An 18,678-nucleotide genomic window follows, 5' to 3' on the forward strand; every position below is an offset into this window, starting at 1 on the left:
CAACATATGCATTGTCTAAGATCCTCTCATTGGTATGCTGCTAAGCGGGTTCTTCGCTATCTCAAAGGAACAATTGACAATGACTTATGGTATAAAAAATGATCTCTTACTCTTCAAGCCTATTGCGACTTTGATTAGGCCGGTAATCCTGATGATCTCCGTTCAACTACAGGCTATGGTGTATTTCTTGGTCCATGTTTAGTGTCTTGGACCGCTAAGAAACAAACTGTTGTAACACGCTCCAGCACTGAGGCTGAATATCGGGCTTTAGCGATCACCACAGCTGAACTCTATTGGCTTAGAATGCTTCTCAAAGAACTATGTATCCGTCTCTTTATCCCTCCCACAATTTGGCGTGACAACATTGGTGCATTTGCCTCGGCTTCTAATCTTGTCTTTCATGCTAGAACTAAGCATATCAAAGTGGACTACCATTTTATTTGTGAGAAAGTTCTTAATAGAGATATTACACTCAAATTTATTTGTTCCAAAGACCATATTGCTAATGTTTTTACTAAAGGATTAAGCAAAAGTTGATTTTGTGAGCTTGGGCACAAGCTGCAAGTGTGCCTACCCCCTTCCAGCTTGCAGGGGGATGTTAAGCAATAGAATCAATTCACATCCTCAAATCTCGACACAACAGATTTCTCTCCAATGGCTTCAACATCTGTAACAAACATATCGGCTCCAATAACCTGATTTAAATTTAAATTTTGCTTCCGCATATCTTGTACTCAATATTTATTGTTTGTATTTCAAATTTCAAATGTAACATGTGTTGAATATATAAATCAATACACAGACTGGTTTTGGCATTGAGGTTAGGACCTTTTATTCATATCTTATTTCTTTCAAAAACACCCAATGCCTTAAATTTTTATTTTGACTCAAATTTCAAGTATTCAAAATTATAGAATTTTTGATGTTGAAGATACCAATTTCTTTTTCTTTTTTTTTTTTTAATAAAAAAAAATGAAAATTAAGAGTAAAGCAAGAATTTTTTTTTTCTAAAGGAAACATTAGAAGCTATTAATAGGCATAATAATATATGAGTCTAAAAGCTATTCATATCACCAAAATTGGAAAATCTCTTAGCATAAAAGATGAACAAGAAATTGGCAACAAGTATGAAAAACGTTGGTGCAAGAACTAGCAAGTTAGCCAAAAAAGAAAAAAAAAAAAAGAAGGAAGATAAACATGAGGCATTAGGTTGCGTTCAAAAATGCATTGTTATGTTGGGAAAGCGGTAGTTATTGGACAATTATTGGGTTGGGTTGGACAGATCAAGGAATATTCAAGAGAAATAATAGTGTTTACATTTAAAAAAAAAAAAAACTAATTGCTTTCATAGTGAGACCGAATTCGATTGATTTTATTTATTGAAAATCAATAAGATCCTGTGTTATGCATTAGTTTACAAAATATACACCACATAGCAAGCTTGACCTTAACAATCTTATATTAATTATTTTTGCTTATAATGAACAAGAAATAACAGTTTTTGAAGAATTGAGCTCTAGGGTAAATGAGATTGTTTGTAATATTGCGAATGCAGTTAATTAATGTTACATCTCTATATCTCTAGGATAAATGAGATTGATTGTAATATAGCGAATGCAGTTAATTAATGCTATATATCTTGCTCATAATGAACAAGAAATAACAATTTTTGAAGAATTGAGCTCCAGGGTAAGTGAGATTATAATATAGCGAATGCAGTTAATTAATGCTATATCTCTATATTTGAGATGATTCAGCAAGTTCTGTTAGTTGCTCGATTTTATATTTTCATGTTGCATGAGTTTTAGGTCTGCGATGCATGCAAATGCTCCTTCAACATAGGCAATATTAATGGAGTAGCCTTGGGATTGGTTGGAATGTTGGTCATTATGACAATATTTTAGATATATTGATTTGGATAAAACTATCAAAAATTTAGTAATCCCAATAAGATTTAGTTAAGTTCAACGACCAATAATACAATATATAATTTTATTTTACCAGCATTTGCGAGTGTAAAAATGACATCATCTTTCTAGAGTGCTTTAGTTTCATTTCTATGGTAACAATTTAATATTCTTTTTCTCTTTGGAGTTTTTAGAATATTGAGTATAAATAAGATATTATAATTGCTTTGATAAGTGTTTGGCATAAAGAATTCTCTATGGAGTTTTGGGGGTGATTTTATATACTTTATTAGTAACTATTTAAACCTTTACTAAAATCTCTAGTGACCGTTCTTTCATACGACCGGTCCCAACTACTAATAAAAATCTAAATTTATATTATAATATTTGAGATTTTAGGTTTAATTTTAAGAGTACCTAACATTTAGAAAAGGAATGAGCCATTTGATAATGTAAACCAGGCATCCATAAAAAATAATAATAATAATATAAGACTACATTCATATAACTAGAACCATCATTAACCAACTTTATTCCTTATTTTATATATGTATATATATGTATATATATATATGTATATATATATATGTATATATATATATATATGTATGTATGTATATGACTTGCACTAATTAATCAGCTTGTCCTTTTAGAGGATTTTTTTTTTTGATTGATTAAAAGCGATAAACTACGCAACAAGTAGTCAGCTCATACCCTTTTCGACCCCTCCTAATATTTAATCTTGAGACCTATAACTTGAAAATTTCAAGATTTAACTATGTTTTCCTAAATGTAGTGACAAGGAGAACTCAATATTGCTACCCCATGTATGTAGGTAGCAAACCTTTTGGATCATGAAAAATTTCTCTTCTTGCTTATCGTCTTCCTCATTTACTTTATTGCATACTTCGTACATAGGAATAAAATGGAATTGGGTGGAATGAAAATTTTATTGGTTTGATACCTAAAAACGTAATGGAAGGACGTTGAATTGGTCTTATCGATGCGGAGGTACCCAAATTATTGAAATGACAAAAAAGGGCAGTCTGGCGCACAAAGCTCCCATATATGTGGGGCCTAGGAAAAAGGCAAATCATGATGGGTTTATAATATGCAGTCTTACCTTATATTTTTGTATGAGATTATTTCCATTCTTCGGACGGTCACACAACAACAACTTTACTCTTTTGCCTAGACTACCCTTCAACTTATTGAAATGATAAAACTAAAAAAATCTAAAAAGCAAAACATGAAGAAAAGGAGAAGTGCGATGAACCTTGCATGAGGCATAAATGGTTGGTTGCATGTCCACAATTTCCATACCAAGTTGGTTTTGTAGACTAGTTAATTAATCTTGGTCTTGTTTATGCAATTGCAAGGGCTTGTCTTTTTAAGACATGCATGGTTGACTTTTATAAATTGGTGATTTTTTACTTAAAAACTCTATGTCAGATAATGTGTATGACTTAACTTTCTGTGCAAGAATATATCTGTTCAAAGACATGTCTTCACTTCATGTGATTGATCGTTACATGCATATTGGGTCTAAAAAATGATAAGGTCTCATTGCCATGTAATAAGAGTGCCTTGTAATGAGTATGTTCAAGTCAAAACAGAGCTAGTGTGTGTCTTTCCTCCCAAAGATTTCTTTTCTTAGATTTGGAAAGTTTGTGGGTTTTTACAATCATGGGGAGAGAGTGATAAATTTTTGCCATATTTTTCTTTATACTTTGCTAATCAACTCTTGGCATATTACTCATGGACATAGGCTTAGTGTAGAAACACAGCAGCTTCTTGTGATGTAATTGTTGACACCCCAATTTTTACCGACCCTTCCTGAGGGGACCCGATGTAATAAAAGCTGACTTTGAATTTTGAAGATTGAAGGACCCTTTTTGAAAAGCCTATTGTCTTCATTCGAGTCCGAGTGACTTCAAGTGAGTCCCGGTGTTTTTTAATTGAGTCTCGGTGACTTCAAGTGAGTCTCGTTAGTTTAATTTGAGTTCCGACTAGTCCAAAATCGAGTCCTGACATTTTCAAAAATAAGTCCATTTTTGGGTTTTAAAATTGAATTCTTCAATTTGAGCATTTTCGATTTTTAAATTGAGTTTTTCCAAAATTTTCAAATTTGTCGAAGTCAAGTCGTTTAATTTTTAAAATAAATTTTTATCGAGTCATATCACCGAGTCCGGGTCCTTCCAATTTTCGAGAATCAAGCGTTTTAATTTGAGTTTCTCAATTTAAGTATAAAATTGAATAAAAAAGGTGCAAAAAAATAAATAAAAATAAAAATAAAAGAGAGCAGGACATGTGAGCCGTTTCTAAAAATATTCCCCCAAATCCCCTTTAACAGAACCTGCAGGAAAATGATCATTCTGTTAAGGAACTTTTTGGCCCACGCTGGCAAACTACAACAACTTTTGCACGCCATCTCACACCACCTGTATCTATAAAGAGAGGCTCACGCAGAGCAAAAGAAAGGAGGGGGGGGGGGCTTCATTTATATATTTTCTTTCATCCTCTCGGCATCACCATCTCCCTCTCGCTTGTCTCTTTGCTCCATACCTGGCTCCCTCATCTCGGTCATTCACCCACCAAAACCACCATCAATACCCTCACCCAAACCTCCACTGAACCAGCGATCAGCCTCCTTCCATCTTCACTAGATCTACCGCAATCCTCACATCTCCAACTAGCCAAACCTTCACCTTCCTACAGATCTGTAGAAACTCCATCCTTACCGCCAGCTTCCTTCGGCAACCTCCCTCGAGCACACAATCCCCACCATCTCTTTCCGACGAACGATCTTCAGATTTAGAGACTGTACTTGAGTCAAACTCCAACCCAATCGACCCCAAACCTGCTGAGTTTGATTCTATGTGGCAGAAACTGGGAGTGTGTCCCCAGACCAGGAGCTGTTACAGATTTGGCGACTCTTTTCCTTTGGTCACGTCGTTGTAGCTTTACTGACCTCCTCAAGTTTGGAAGGTTGGATTTCCTTCCCTCTGTTTCCATTTCCATTTCTAAGGATGAAACACTAGTACAAAAACAGAGCATCGAAATTAGAAATGGAAATAGACGGAAGGAAATCCAACCTTCCAAACCTGAGGAGGTCAGCAGAGCTACAGGGACGTGACCAAAGGCAAAGAGTCGCCAAATCTGTAACAGCTCCTGGTCTGGGGACACACTCCCAGTTTCTGCCACACAGAATCGAACTCAACAGGTTTGGGGTCGGTTGGGTTGGAGTTTGACTCAAGTCCAATCTCCAAATCTGAAGATTGTTCGTCGGAAAGAGATGGTGGGGATTGTGTGCTCGAGGGAGGTTGCCGAAGGAAGCTGGCGGTAAGGATGGAGTTTCTACAGATCCGTGGGAAGCTGAAGGTGAAGGTTCGGCTAGTTGGAGACGTGAGGATTGCGGTGGATCTAGTGAAGATGGAAGGAGGCTGATCGCTGGTTCAGTGGAGGTTTGGGTGAGAGTATTGATGGTGGTTTTGGTGGGTGAGTGACTGAGATGAGGGAGCCAGGTATGGAGCAAAGAGACGAGTGAGAGGGAGATGGTGATGCCGAGAGGATGAAAGAAAATATAGAAATGAAGCCCCCCCTCCTTTCTTTTGCCCTGTGTGAGCCTCTCTTTATAGATACAGTTGGTGTGAGATGGCGCGCAAAAGTCGTTGTAGTTTGCCAGCGTAGGCCAAAAAGTTCCTTAACAGAATGATCATTTTCCTGCAGGTTCTGTTAAAGGGGATTTAGGGGAATATTTTTAGAAACGGCTCACATGTTCTGCTCTCTTTTATTTTATTTTATTTTTAATTTTTTTGCACCTTTTTTATTCAATTTTATACTTAAAATGAGAAACCCAAATTAAAACACTTGATTCCTGGAAATTGGAAGGACCTGGACTCGGTGATACGACTCGATAAAAATTTATTTTAAAAATTAAACGACTCGACTCCGACAAATCTGAAAATTTTGGAAAAACTCAATTTAAAAATCGAAAATGCTCAAATTGAAAAATTCAATTTTAAAACCCAAAAATGGACTTATTTTTGAAAATGTCAGGACTCGATGTTGGACTAGCCGGAACTCAAATTAAACTAATGAGACTCACTTGAAGTCACTGGGACTCAAATTAAAATGCCGGGACTTAATTAAAAAATACCGGGACTCCTTTGAAGTCACCTGAATTTGAATTAAGACAACGGGCTTTTCAAAAAGGGTCCTCCAATCTTTAGAATTCGAAGTCAGCTTTTATTACATCGGATCCCCTCAAGAAGGGTCGGTAAAAATTAGGGTGTTGATAGTTGCCCCTTTTCATAAACATCGTTGCTTAAGAATAGCAGTGGAGATTGCTCCACTACTATTTTTATAGTAACATGGCTATAAAGATAAGAGACGTCAATTTTTACCAGGCCACAACAAATTGATTATCAGGTTTTTTTTTGGATGATTGGTGGATTCCAAGGTATCTTGTATTGGATTTGGGGATTTGAGCACTATAACTACTGATGACTTGTACTAAGATAAACCGGAACATTGTAGCAAATGATGAACTCGTACCGAGATGAACCCGAGTACTATAGCAAATGACGGCTTGCACCGGGATGAACCCGAGTGCTATAGCAACAAAATGGTTTGCACTGGGTAAACCCGAGCACCATAGCAACTGAATGGCTCGCGCCGGGATAAACTCGAGCGCTATAGCAACTGAATGGCTCGCGCCGGGATAAGCCCGAGCGCTATAACAAATGAAAGGCTCGCGCCAGGATAAACTCGAGCGCTATAGTAACTGAATGGCTCGCGCCGGGATAAGCCCGAGCGTTATAACAAATGAAAGGCTCGCGCCGGGATAAACCTGAGCATGATAGCAACTGAATGGCTCGCGCCGGGATAAGCCCGAGCACTATAGCAACTGAAAGGCTTACACCGAGATAAACCCGAGTGCTATAGTAACTGAATGGCTCGCGTCGGGATAAACCCAAATGCTATAGCAACTGAAAGGCTCGCGCCGGGATAAAATCGAGCGCTATAGAAACTGAATGGCTCGCGCCGGGATAAACCCGAGCACTATAGTAACTAAATGGCTCGCGCTGGGATAAACCTGAGTGCTATAGCAACTAAAAGGCTCGTGCCGGGATAAACCCGAGCGCTATAGAAACTGAATGGCTTACGCCGGGATAAACCTGAGCGCTATAGCAACTGAATGGCTCGCGCCGGGATAAACCCGAGCGCTATAGCAACTAAAAGGCTCACGTTGGGATAAGCTCAAGCGCTATAGCAACTGAATGGCTCGCGCTGGGATAAACCCGAGCGCTATAGCAACTGAATGGCTTGCGTTGGGATAAACCCGAGTGCTATAACAACTAAAAAGCTTGCGCCAGGATAAACCCAAGCGCTATAGCAACTAAATGGCTCACGCCGGGATAAACCCGAGCTCTATAGCAACTGAATGGCTCACGCCTGGATAAACCTGAGTGCTATAGCAACTGAATGGCTCGTGCCGGAATAAACCCAAGTGTCGCGACGTCCCGTGAGCGCGTGTGCCCCTGGCGGCAACATTAAAAATGTGTTTTAATTTTCAAAGAAAATATGGAATGTCGGAGTCGCCACTAACCTTTTAGTGTGGTTAGAACACATGATTACTACACCGTTAGGGGTAGAATGGGTCTACGTTACCAGAGTTAGGCTCGGGAGTTCGGTTATGCGAGGGGAAGGTACAAGCACCCCCTACGCGCCCGTTCTTACGAACGGTACCTAATTAATTTGAAATTATCTCTAAGTTAATCTAATAAGTCTTTAAATTACTCCTTTTATGAATTTATAAATACACATGAAAAATAAATAAATAAATAAATATAATATATACATATATATTCCCTCAGAGCTTAAAGGTACGTGAAACCCGAAGGCTAATACCCCCGCATTAAAATCATAAGGATAATAATTAAGAAAATACACTCCCAAAATTTTGAAATTGTACATAAAATTTTTATAGGAAAATACTAGTATGAGAGGTTTTAATATATATTAATAAGATAATAAACTAAGAAATTAAATTACCATAATACATGTAATAATAATAGGGATACATATATGCTAAAATATTACAAACGTCAAAGTAATGAAATACCATGATACTATATATATTAAGACACTAAAGATACTATAAAAAATAATAATAATAATTAATACTAAATATATCGAGATACTAAAAGTAATTAATACTAAATGTGTTAAGATACCAAAAATAATTAATATTAAATGTATTAAGATATTAAAAATAATTACTTCTAAATATTTAAGATAAAACACAAATTATTACAATACATAACTATAATACCATAATAACTATATGTAATAAAGGAAACCCTAAAAATACCTAAAACAATGTAACCTAATCAAAACCCTGAAATATATATACATGGAAACACATAAAACCCTAAAATATATATGTAAACATACAATAATATATATGGAAACAAATCAACCCTAAAATTAATGTACAAATGCAAAATAATAAATATGGAAATAACTGAAAGTATGGAGACAAATCGACCTAAAAATTAACATGTTAATAAACAATAATATATATTTAAAACAATTAATGAAATTAAGGCAACAATGTAAATATTTAATATGACTACTAAATGGGAAATCATAGAAGTAAATCGAATCGAAAATTGATGTACAATCCTAAATATTAATATGCTAAATACGAAATAAACACTAAATATGTCCAATAATAATAACACTACACATGAACATTAAGTATGACGTACAATAACAAAAGTCCTACGTATGTAAATATCAAACAACAATGCCCTTAATTAAATAACTGCAACGATGAAGACTACCCTAAATACACAAACATTAAACATTCACTAATAACAAAAAATAATCCTAAATATGAAAATCAAACACTTAAGATAGCCATAATAATAATAAAAACCCACAACGTGAATATAACAACAAAAACCCTAATCATGAATATTTAAATATACAACATCAAAAGATTTTTTTTTTCAACTATCAATTATTAAATAAATACACAAATACAACAAAAATTTAGATATTAAAACAAACCATAAAAAAAAACAAAACTCTACAATAATAACAATAGCTATTTAATAGCACAGTGGACAAAAATACACATGGGTGAACATGCATGTATGTGATGACAGGCTGTGTGTGTGTTTTTTACTGTGTGTGTACGGTGCGTGTGTGAGTGTGTGCTGTGGTGTGTGTATTTGATGTGAACCGTGTGTGATGTGTGTGTGTATTTGCTGTGAACCGTGTATGGTGTGAGTGTGGTTGGAGAGGCTTGCCGGAGCAAGGAGGATCTCCGGCAGGGAGCAGCTGTGCGTCTGCGGGGCTGCTGTTGGAGATGAGCGGTAGGGGTCGTGGTCTGTGCTGGTCGTCTAATGGGTGCCGTGAGGATGAGAGTGCTCGTGAGATGCTGGCTGGAGCAGGGGCGGCTACCTGAGCTCGGTTGCGAGATGGAGGTCCGGCGTGGCCGGAGCTGTGCAGAGGAAGTCTCCGGGTTGCTATAGCCGTGAGTTGCAGTAGGCCGCGGGAGGCTGTCCGTGAAGGGCTGCTGCTGCTTGGCAGCGTGGAGAAAGTATGGAGGCTTGGGGTATCGTGGGGCTGGGAGAGGAGTGGCCGTGAGTTGCAGACGAGGAGGCGGCAAAGGTGAGGATGGATGGCCGTGGGAAACGGGAGCGAGCCTCGGGAAGAAGAAGAAGATGAAGCAGGGCTTTTTTTTTTTTCTCTTTTTTGCTTGGCTCCCTTCAGCGCTGGACTGCGCGGCGCCTCTTCCGCTATGTGCTGTGCGCGCCCCACTTTATAAAAAAAAATTCTAGAAAACCCTAAAAAAACTTTCTTTTTGATTTTCTTTTTTCTTTTTTTTTTCTTTATTCTTATGGTAACAATAAAAATAGAAATAATAATAGTAATAATTATCATAATAATATAAGGATCAGAAAGGTAATAATAATAATAATAATAATAATACTACTAATAGTAAATAATAATAAATAATTATAATAAAAATAAAAATGAAGATACTATCGATAAAATAATATTAATAAAAATAAAGTAATAATACTAATATTAAAAGTAATAAATAATAATAATAATAATGATAACATTACCAAAAATAATAAAAATAATAATAGCCAAAATAAGATACTAATGCTATTAATAATAATAATAATAATAATAATAATAATAATGATATATCAAAAACAATAAAATAAATGAAAAATAAAAATAAAATAAAGATAATAAAAGTACTAGTAATAATAATAAAAATGAAAAATAATAATAATGATAATAAAAATACTAGCAAAATAATAGTAAAGTACTAATAATATAGGAAAATAATAATAATAATAATAATAATAATAATAATAATAATAATAATAATAATAATAATAATGATGATGATAATAAGAGGGGACCCCGTGTTCTATTTGGCTAGGGCAAAAATAGAGTGTCTACATCGAGCGCTATAGCAACTGAATGGCTCGCGCCGGGATAAACCCGAGCACTATAGCAACTGAAAGGCTCGCGCCGGGATAAACCCAAGTGCTATAGCAACAACTGAGAATTTTAGAAAAAATCTTTTGAGTGTTGGAGACAAATTTTGGGTTTTGAAGGCCTACGCCCCTGCTTTCAAAGTGATGCTTCAAAGCATGTCATTCTGTTCCTGGGGGTCAATTGCCCAATTTCAAAGTATGTCATTTTGTTCCTGGGGTCAATTGCCCTAGTTTCAAGATATGTCATTCTGTTTCTGGGGGCAATTGCCCTAGTTTCAAGTATTCTCAAAACAAGGATGACTCAGACGAGGATGCAGAAGAATTATTAAAAATCCTATTCAACATGATAAGCATGAATGTATGGTATTCTATCACTATATGTATGCATGCTACTAACAATGATCTAGGATGCAAGGATATGCGTATGTTGAACAAAACTATGTGCGTGCAACATGTATTTACTTTATGTAATGAAATGCATGTTGAAGCATGAACTTTTCCAATGTGCTGATGATCGACGATCTCAACTCTAACTTTGGCCATTTTAACTTCCAATAAAAAACGAGGGTCCCTGAATTGGTTTGTCGAAGATTCAACCCATCCTTTGCCCTAGTTACACTCTTTCAACTCTCACCTTGATGTGAAGATACCGGGACTGGCTCAACTCAAAATTTTGCCCCAGTTGCCACAGATCATGGAAAATCTTTCATCCTCTGTTTCCTATTCTGACTTGAAGGCACTAGAACTAACTATAATGAAACTCCTTACATAATTTTGCCCCAGTTACGTGTGTCTGTAATTGTTTCTGGATTTCTTTTCAAATCCTAAATTGGCTATCTTTGCAAGATACTTATTTGACTATTCAATCACCTTCTGGAGCTTTTGAAGGACGAAAGGGGTCGTTGAAGATGGGAAATCATGCATTTGGACAAATTTTTAGAGTCAAAAGGGAAAATGCACAAGATAGATGTTTGCCGGAGAGGAAAATTTTATACTAGTATTCGAAAGTCATGTGGTATTGATGCTAGTCTTTCAGCCTGGATGACTGGCTTTCTCCACTTGTTGATTGCCCCAGTTTGGTTGAGGAAATATCTCCCTTTGACTTTTGATGGGGGAACCATTGACACTTTGTTGTTTTGATCATTGTCCATAGCTTAATGAAGCTTTACCTCTGTTTTGATCTCAAGATGGGCTTTAGGACTCGGGGATGAAACATAGGCCTCGGCATACGAGTTCTTAGAAAAATAAGGAAACTAAGGCTCAAAATTTCCTTTTCCAAATGATATCTTTAGCCCCAATTTGGGGCGGGGTACTTGCAAAGTATTGACCGAACTTGTCCTTTCGAACAAGCTACCTACGTACCCTTTCGGGATCAGGTCATCACGTAGTTCAGACTCAAAATTTAGTCTGACAATTTGTTTGAGACAACAATGTATTACCAATCTAGTCAAGACTTTAGTTGGATTGTAATGTAGGCCATGGGATAAAGGTTATTGAAGAAAAAGATATGATAAGGCTCAAATTTTGTTGATATCATCAAAGGTAGTCATTGGTCAAGGATCACATCTTAAGCATGTCCCTTTCCTTTTTCTTCTTTTTATTTTTATTTTTTTTGCATTTTCTTCTTTTTGCTTTTCCCCTTATGGAGTATTTTTGACTTTGTTAATTTTTTCTCCAATTGGGACTAAACCTTTTAAAATTGCCCCAATATGGGGTGTGATCCTTTGACTGGTTAGATCAAGAATTGAATATTTCGAGCTCAACAGGATTAGCAAAGGGGTTTTTAAAGCTTTTTCTCGGTAGCAGAAAGATGGTGTGCCATCATTTTGGATGGTCAATTATTGTCTCATGTAATTTATCAGACTCCTAAAACCCTGAACCCAGTTTAACTTTGGGAAAATGACTTTTAGAAGAAAAGGTTTGACTTTCAGGCTCAAGTTGTGTAACAAATGATAAATCTGTACTTAGTTCTTTTGTGGGAAAACTGGTCGGCTAATAATGGTCATCTGTCATTTGATCAAAATAGAAGTGGTGAGCATCATAAGCTTACGGAGCAAACAACACTATTTCATGCTTTTTGGACACGCGAATCTCTGGGGTGAGGGAAATTGTTTCATCTTTTTATCCTCCCTTTCCCAACTCGGGTTCTCATCATTTTTACGGCTCATAAATACTGGTATTTGCGCTTACCTAATCTTAACATGAAACACGAGCAAACAAAAATCTTGACACTTGAACTTATAATGAAAATGCATGATTTCATTGAATTTTGTCAAAGGTTTACAAGGAAAAGCTGAAATAACAAAAACATGACATGAAATAAATCAAATGGAAAAAAGGTTTTCTATTCTGGTGATGGAAAAACAAGTCAATCTGCTTGGTCATTGGTGAGCTTCTCTTTTCTTTCATGGCTCTCAGACCCTTACTAGCTGCTGCCTTCCCCGTGGTCAGGTAGGGGATTGCTCTAAACTCCGGGCTGCTTATCATTGAACTGTAACCATCCCACGTCCCTTGATGTCTGCACCTTGTTTTTGAATGCCCAACAGTGCTTGATGGAGTTCCTAGGAGTATCGGCATGATAAGCACATCGAGCATCCGGGTCGTACCAACGCGGAAAAGGGGGTGAGACAGGAATCCCTAGAATGATTGAAATTAGGTTTCGCTCCATCAGCTGAGGAAATAAGATTGAATAAGTCATTGGGATGGGGTCTATCTTCCTGATGTTTCTCTAGGCGCCCCTTTCTTGTGTTTGGTTAATCAGTTGGGCCGGCATTGGCTCAGGAGGAGCTCTTTGAAGTCTTGTGCCTGTTTGCGCAACCTGATTGACGGAGGGTCTGAAAGCAAAATTCTTCTTAGGCCACCAATTTCCACCTCCCTAGTAGTAATGCCCCTGGACCATGTGAGTCTCTTCATCTTTCTTCTTGCCCGACCATCTTTTTCCCCGACTGGCTTTGTTTTTGCCATCTCTAACTAAGCCTGCCTTGATGTCAGCTTCGATTCTCCCTCCTGCTGCCATGATATCCATGAAATCATGGGGAGTGGCTCCCCGAAGGTGCATGTGGTAAGGGTCTTTCATCGTACCCACGAATAATGAGATGACCTCTCGGTTGCTTACAGGGGGATCCACTTGGATTGCCATATTCCTCCACCTGTAAGCGTACTCCCTGAATGTTTCAGTAGACTTCTTTCCCATTTCCTGCAGCATCAATCGATTAGGCGCCATATCTGTCACGTGGTGGTAATAAGTGATGAAGGCATTAGCTAAGTCTTTCCAAGCACGAACCCGGGCCCTATCCTACTAAATGTACCACCGGATGGCAGATCCAGTCAAACTGATTTGGAAGCAGTGCATCATTAGTTTTTCATCATCTGAGTATGGCGCCATTGCTTGACAATACATCAATAAGTGAGCACGAGGACACCGGGTTTCATCATACTTTTCAAAATCGGGCATCTTAAACTTCAATGGCAGAGTAACCTTCGGCACCAAGCAGAGGTCTGTTGGATCAACTATACTGAATGAATTGGACCCTTCAATGGCCTTTAACCGTTCCTCAAGCACTTCGTACAGACGCTCAGTTGTGATTCTGTCTGCCCCCACATCTGTCATCATTGTTGGGGGTATTCCGACTGCTGGGACCCCTAATGTTGGTGCAGTGGGTATGAATGAAGCAGTGTTTGGTGGGACATTTTCTGTAGCAATCGGAGGTTGTGTCGAGGTTTGCCCGTGCAACGGGGTGAATCCTGGAGGGTAGGCAGGGTCTGACTCTTCCTTAACATTTTGTGGTGGCACAGTTTTGCCCTTGTTCATCATCAGGTCCAACAATTTATTCATTTTGCTGTTCAGCTCTACTTGCCACTGCTCTATTCCTAGGACTCTACTTTCCAATTGTTCTGCCATGGTCTTTGTTTTACTCCTAGTGTCGTAGTGGTGAGTAGTAGTGGGCTCAATGTTGGAATTCTGAATTTAATTTGGCCTGACAGGAAGTTGGAAAGTGATTACCGGCCTATTGGAGAAGAACATGCATGCATGTATGCATGTAATGCAACCTAAACAATCATTTCGCCAAGGTTCCGGGAGAAGCCTTAATGATCTCATGAATGATCCATTTTCCCCTGGACAAGGTACTTTAAGAGATAAAATTTGACTTAAGTGGACTAGGCTTTTCTTGAAACATTGGCCAAGTAATATGGATGTCTGACATGTGTGCAGGATGTACAACACCAATTATTTCAAAAACATATGTACAAAAGGCACAAATTACAACATGTGGAGAAGGATGTGGTTCCTGTCCCAACCCCGGGGAGGGTATGTACATGGGGTTCTCTGAGGCTCTACCCTAGGCTAGGGATTATGGTCAATCATGTGTAGTTAGGCTCTAATCCCTACTGACAAAAGGTCCCCAGATTGAAACTTTGTCCTCACTCACAGAGGTCCGAGCAAAGCTTGCACTGAGTGGAGTGGTTCGTGGGTCCCCATAGGCCATGCCACATGGGAACTGACACTATTACACTCCTTTCTAATCCTAGCAAGGGAGAGCCCAGGTATAGAGCTGTGAAAGTGTGTGAGTTTAGCAAGTTCAGCCTACACCCTCTACCCCGCATCCGTCCATTATTCAGAATTAAACATATGCTTAACAAAACAAAAAAAAAAAACATCATGCTTAACAAAACAAAAAAAAAAAAAACATCATGCTTATTCAAGATACAACTAAACACATGCTTAGGTAAAACAATCAGCACTAATCACATGCTTTATTCAAGTACCAAAGCAAGTAAGGCATTCACAATTATTCATGCAATAAAGTTATTAATTTATACAAAAATGAAAGAGAGTAATCAAGAAGGCTTATTTAGATTTGAGATCGGGATAATTCTCAGTTAATCATAGGCTCGACTCTTAAGCATCCCCAGCGGAGTCGCCAAGCTGTCGCGACGTCCTGGACCCAACCAGATGTGTGGGTTCGACTTGCGAATAGGGGGAAAATGATGGAAATGTGTGATTTTGAAAAATATATTTTCATGAAAAAGTAATGTGTGGTGGAGTCGTCACTAACCTTTTGAAGTGCGGTTAGAATACTTGATTGATACCCCGTTAGGGATAGAATCGATCTGCATAACAAGAGTCGGGCTCGGGAGTACGGTTACGCGAGGGGATGGTATTAGCACCCCCTATGCGCCCGTTCTTACGAATGGTACCAAATTAATCGAAAATTATCTCAAAAGAAATCGAATAAGCCTTTTAAAATTACTCCTTTTCAAAAACCAAATGAATGAAAATACTATATAGGTATTCCCTCAGAACCGTGGCAATCCAATACTTCGAAGAGTTCATGCCATTTGCTGCAATTATCGGAAAGGAAAATCGAAAATAGAGTACAAAATACTCTCCCGGGGGTTTTGAAATCTGTAAGTTTTTCTAAATAGGAAAATATTATTCTGGAAGGTTTTCAAATTTTGTTCGGAATGAAAATAATTTTTTTGTGCCTAAAACAATATTTTTGTGATTTTTCCTAAGTGTGAAAGTATTTTTGTGACTTTTTGTGATTTTTCCCGAACTTCAAAAATAACACAAATAAAATACTTTCATGGTTCATCTCTTGACTTTCAAAGGGCGACAAGATTGGATCCTCTTGTGGGAAGGTTTTTCCCTAATTTTTTTATGGAGGCCTTGGGGGTTGGGGTTGGAGTAGGAGTGAGTTTGGGAGGGGTAGTTTTGTGTGGTCATTCCTGTGGGAGCGTTGTGTAGGTCACTACACACCTGCAAAAATGCAATAACACCCCATAAGTTTTTTAAATATTGTATTGCACCCCTATGTTTTTAAAAACCACTAGAAAACTTCCTAGGATCTAATTTTATTTGCAAAAGACTATTATATTATATAATTGTTGGTCAATCTTTAAGTTCACATGGAAGGATAAATTTACCCTTTTATAAAATGAAATTTTTACCCTTCTCATTCAATTGTAATAAGATGAATTAGAAGAATAAATTTGAATTGATAAATTAAGTTGAAAAAATTAAGGATTTGAGTACAATAATTTGAAAATTGGATTAACAAGCAAACCAAACACCCTGGTTCTTAGGTTGGCTAGTGAGGTACATATGCATTTTTGTTATTCAAACAAATCTTGAATAAATCTAATGAAAAAATATATTAAAAAATTTTCTTCCATATTTCACTTAATTTATGGGACTTTTGCTCAATTCATTGGCCCCTTAACAACACATTAAAAATATCTATCTATTACAATATTACTAAATAAAAAAAATTCAAATTGAAATAGAGGTCCCTTGTGGTGACTTGAGCACATGGATTATGGGAACTTAAGCTCTTTGGGTGAAAGTTTGGAAGAAGCTAGAAGAGGTGGTGTCCAATTCAACAACAAAGGGCGCTAGACGAATTCTATGCCAAGGAGATAGGATGGCAACTGAAATGTTCATGGCCTAAATCTATTATATGAAACATAGCCATGCTTCATCTTTCACATCATGAATATAACAATGTAAATTTTGACAACATTTGACCTATTTTTGGGGCATTCCACATTCTAATAAACATGCAAATTTCAAATTCATGTTGATATCAACAACACTAAGGGTTGTCTCAAAATTCTAATGTTCAAATACTTATCTACAAAAAGTTGCAAAAAACATTTATTGTAGTAATTCCAAAATAATAATAATAATAATAATAATAATAATAATAAATTAATTATTATTAATTTAATAATATAATATAATAATATATTAATATAATATAATATAACAATATAACATTATATATATAACCTAAACTTAACATGAAGGAAAAATTCCTTCAAGATTAAGTATCCTGAGGAAGGAAAGCTGCGCCGAGTCTCTCTCTCTCATCACGCTCTCTCTCCTTTGCTATCTCTCTCTCTCTCTCTCTCTCTCTCTCTCTCTCTCCCTCTCTCTCTCCCCTTAATTTCTCAGCAAATTCTCGGCAGATTGAAGAACGAAAAATACCATTGGGTTTCATTCTCGGTTAGCAACACTTTAACCAGAGTGGATTTATCGTAGGAGCGTCGTAGGCACCACTCCTAGGGTGAGGTAAGGGGAATAAATTATGTCAGTTTATTTTGAAAATATTCTCGATTAAATTGTAGTATTTGGTTTCAAGAATAATATACATGATTTTACGAGTATTTAGGCTTATGAGAATGGTAATTTTGAATTCTTATACGTATGTTTTGGGGAATAAATTTTAATTAAATTAAACTGCAGGGTTTTGATCATATCGTTATTTTAGGGAATATATTCTAATTAAGTTAAACTCTAGGGATTTGATCAAATCATATTATTTTGGAAATATTTTGGAGTTAAATTAAATTGTGGGGATTTGATTATATTTGAGTTTTTAAAATATATTGGGAATTAAATTTAAAAATGGGTAATTGATCATACATGTGTTATAATTAAATTTACCAATTATATATTTTGAAAATTCTGAAAGCAATTGGTGAATTTATAATTATTGAATAAATCGTGTGGCATGAGATTTAATTATATTTTACTGCATAATTGAATTTGATTATTTTTGTGGCATTATCATGGAAAAAATGTGATTTATACGATGTTAGCTTTGGCGTATTCCCAAGAGGGGGGTGAATTGGGTATTTAAAATTTCTCTCCTAGGTTCAACTAATCTAGTAACAGTATTACTCAACCTAGGGTCTATGTATGCAATTATAAATCCAATCATTCACAATGGTAAAATACAAACGTTCATGTGCTGAAATTTACAATGCAAAAATTAAAAGTACGCACAAGAAATGTTATCGGGGTTCGACCGAAGTGCCTACGTCCCCGCCTTGGCTCACCAGCATAAGGATTCCACTATAAGCTCACTTCACGGGTAGAGCGGCACTGGTTACAACCAGGTCAATTAGCGGGACTGACATCAACCTACACCTTTACTAGAATGGTGCACCTAACTTTCCTAATTGGGTCTAAGTCAATCTGGTAATATTTATTAGGGCTAGTCTCCCTTTTTAGGCTCACATTTGAAATACAACAGATATAAAAAAATTTGCGTACACGTAAATGCTCCTTAACTAAGCAGACTGTGTACCGATTCAGCACAAACACTAATTAATGCACACCAAACATGTAGGAATTATAAGCTCAATGGTGTATATGTGCAAGCTACACTCAGTATAATGTATAACCTCAAATATGTACAAGAGTGTTCAACCAAAGTATTCTTTGAAAA

This window comes from Malania oleifera, chromosome 3 (assembly GCF_029873635.1).
Source record: "Malania oleifera isolate guangnan ecotype guangnan chromosome 3, ASM2987363v1, whole genome shotgun sequence".
Lineage (NCBI taxonomy): Eukaryota > Viridiplantae > Streptophyta > Magnoliopsida > Santalales > Ximeniaceae > Malania > Malania oleifera.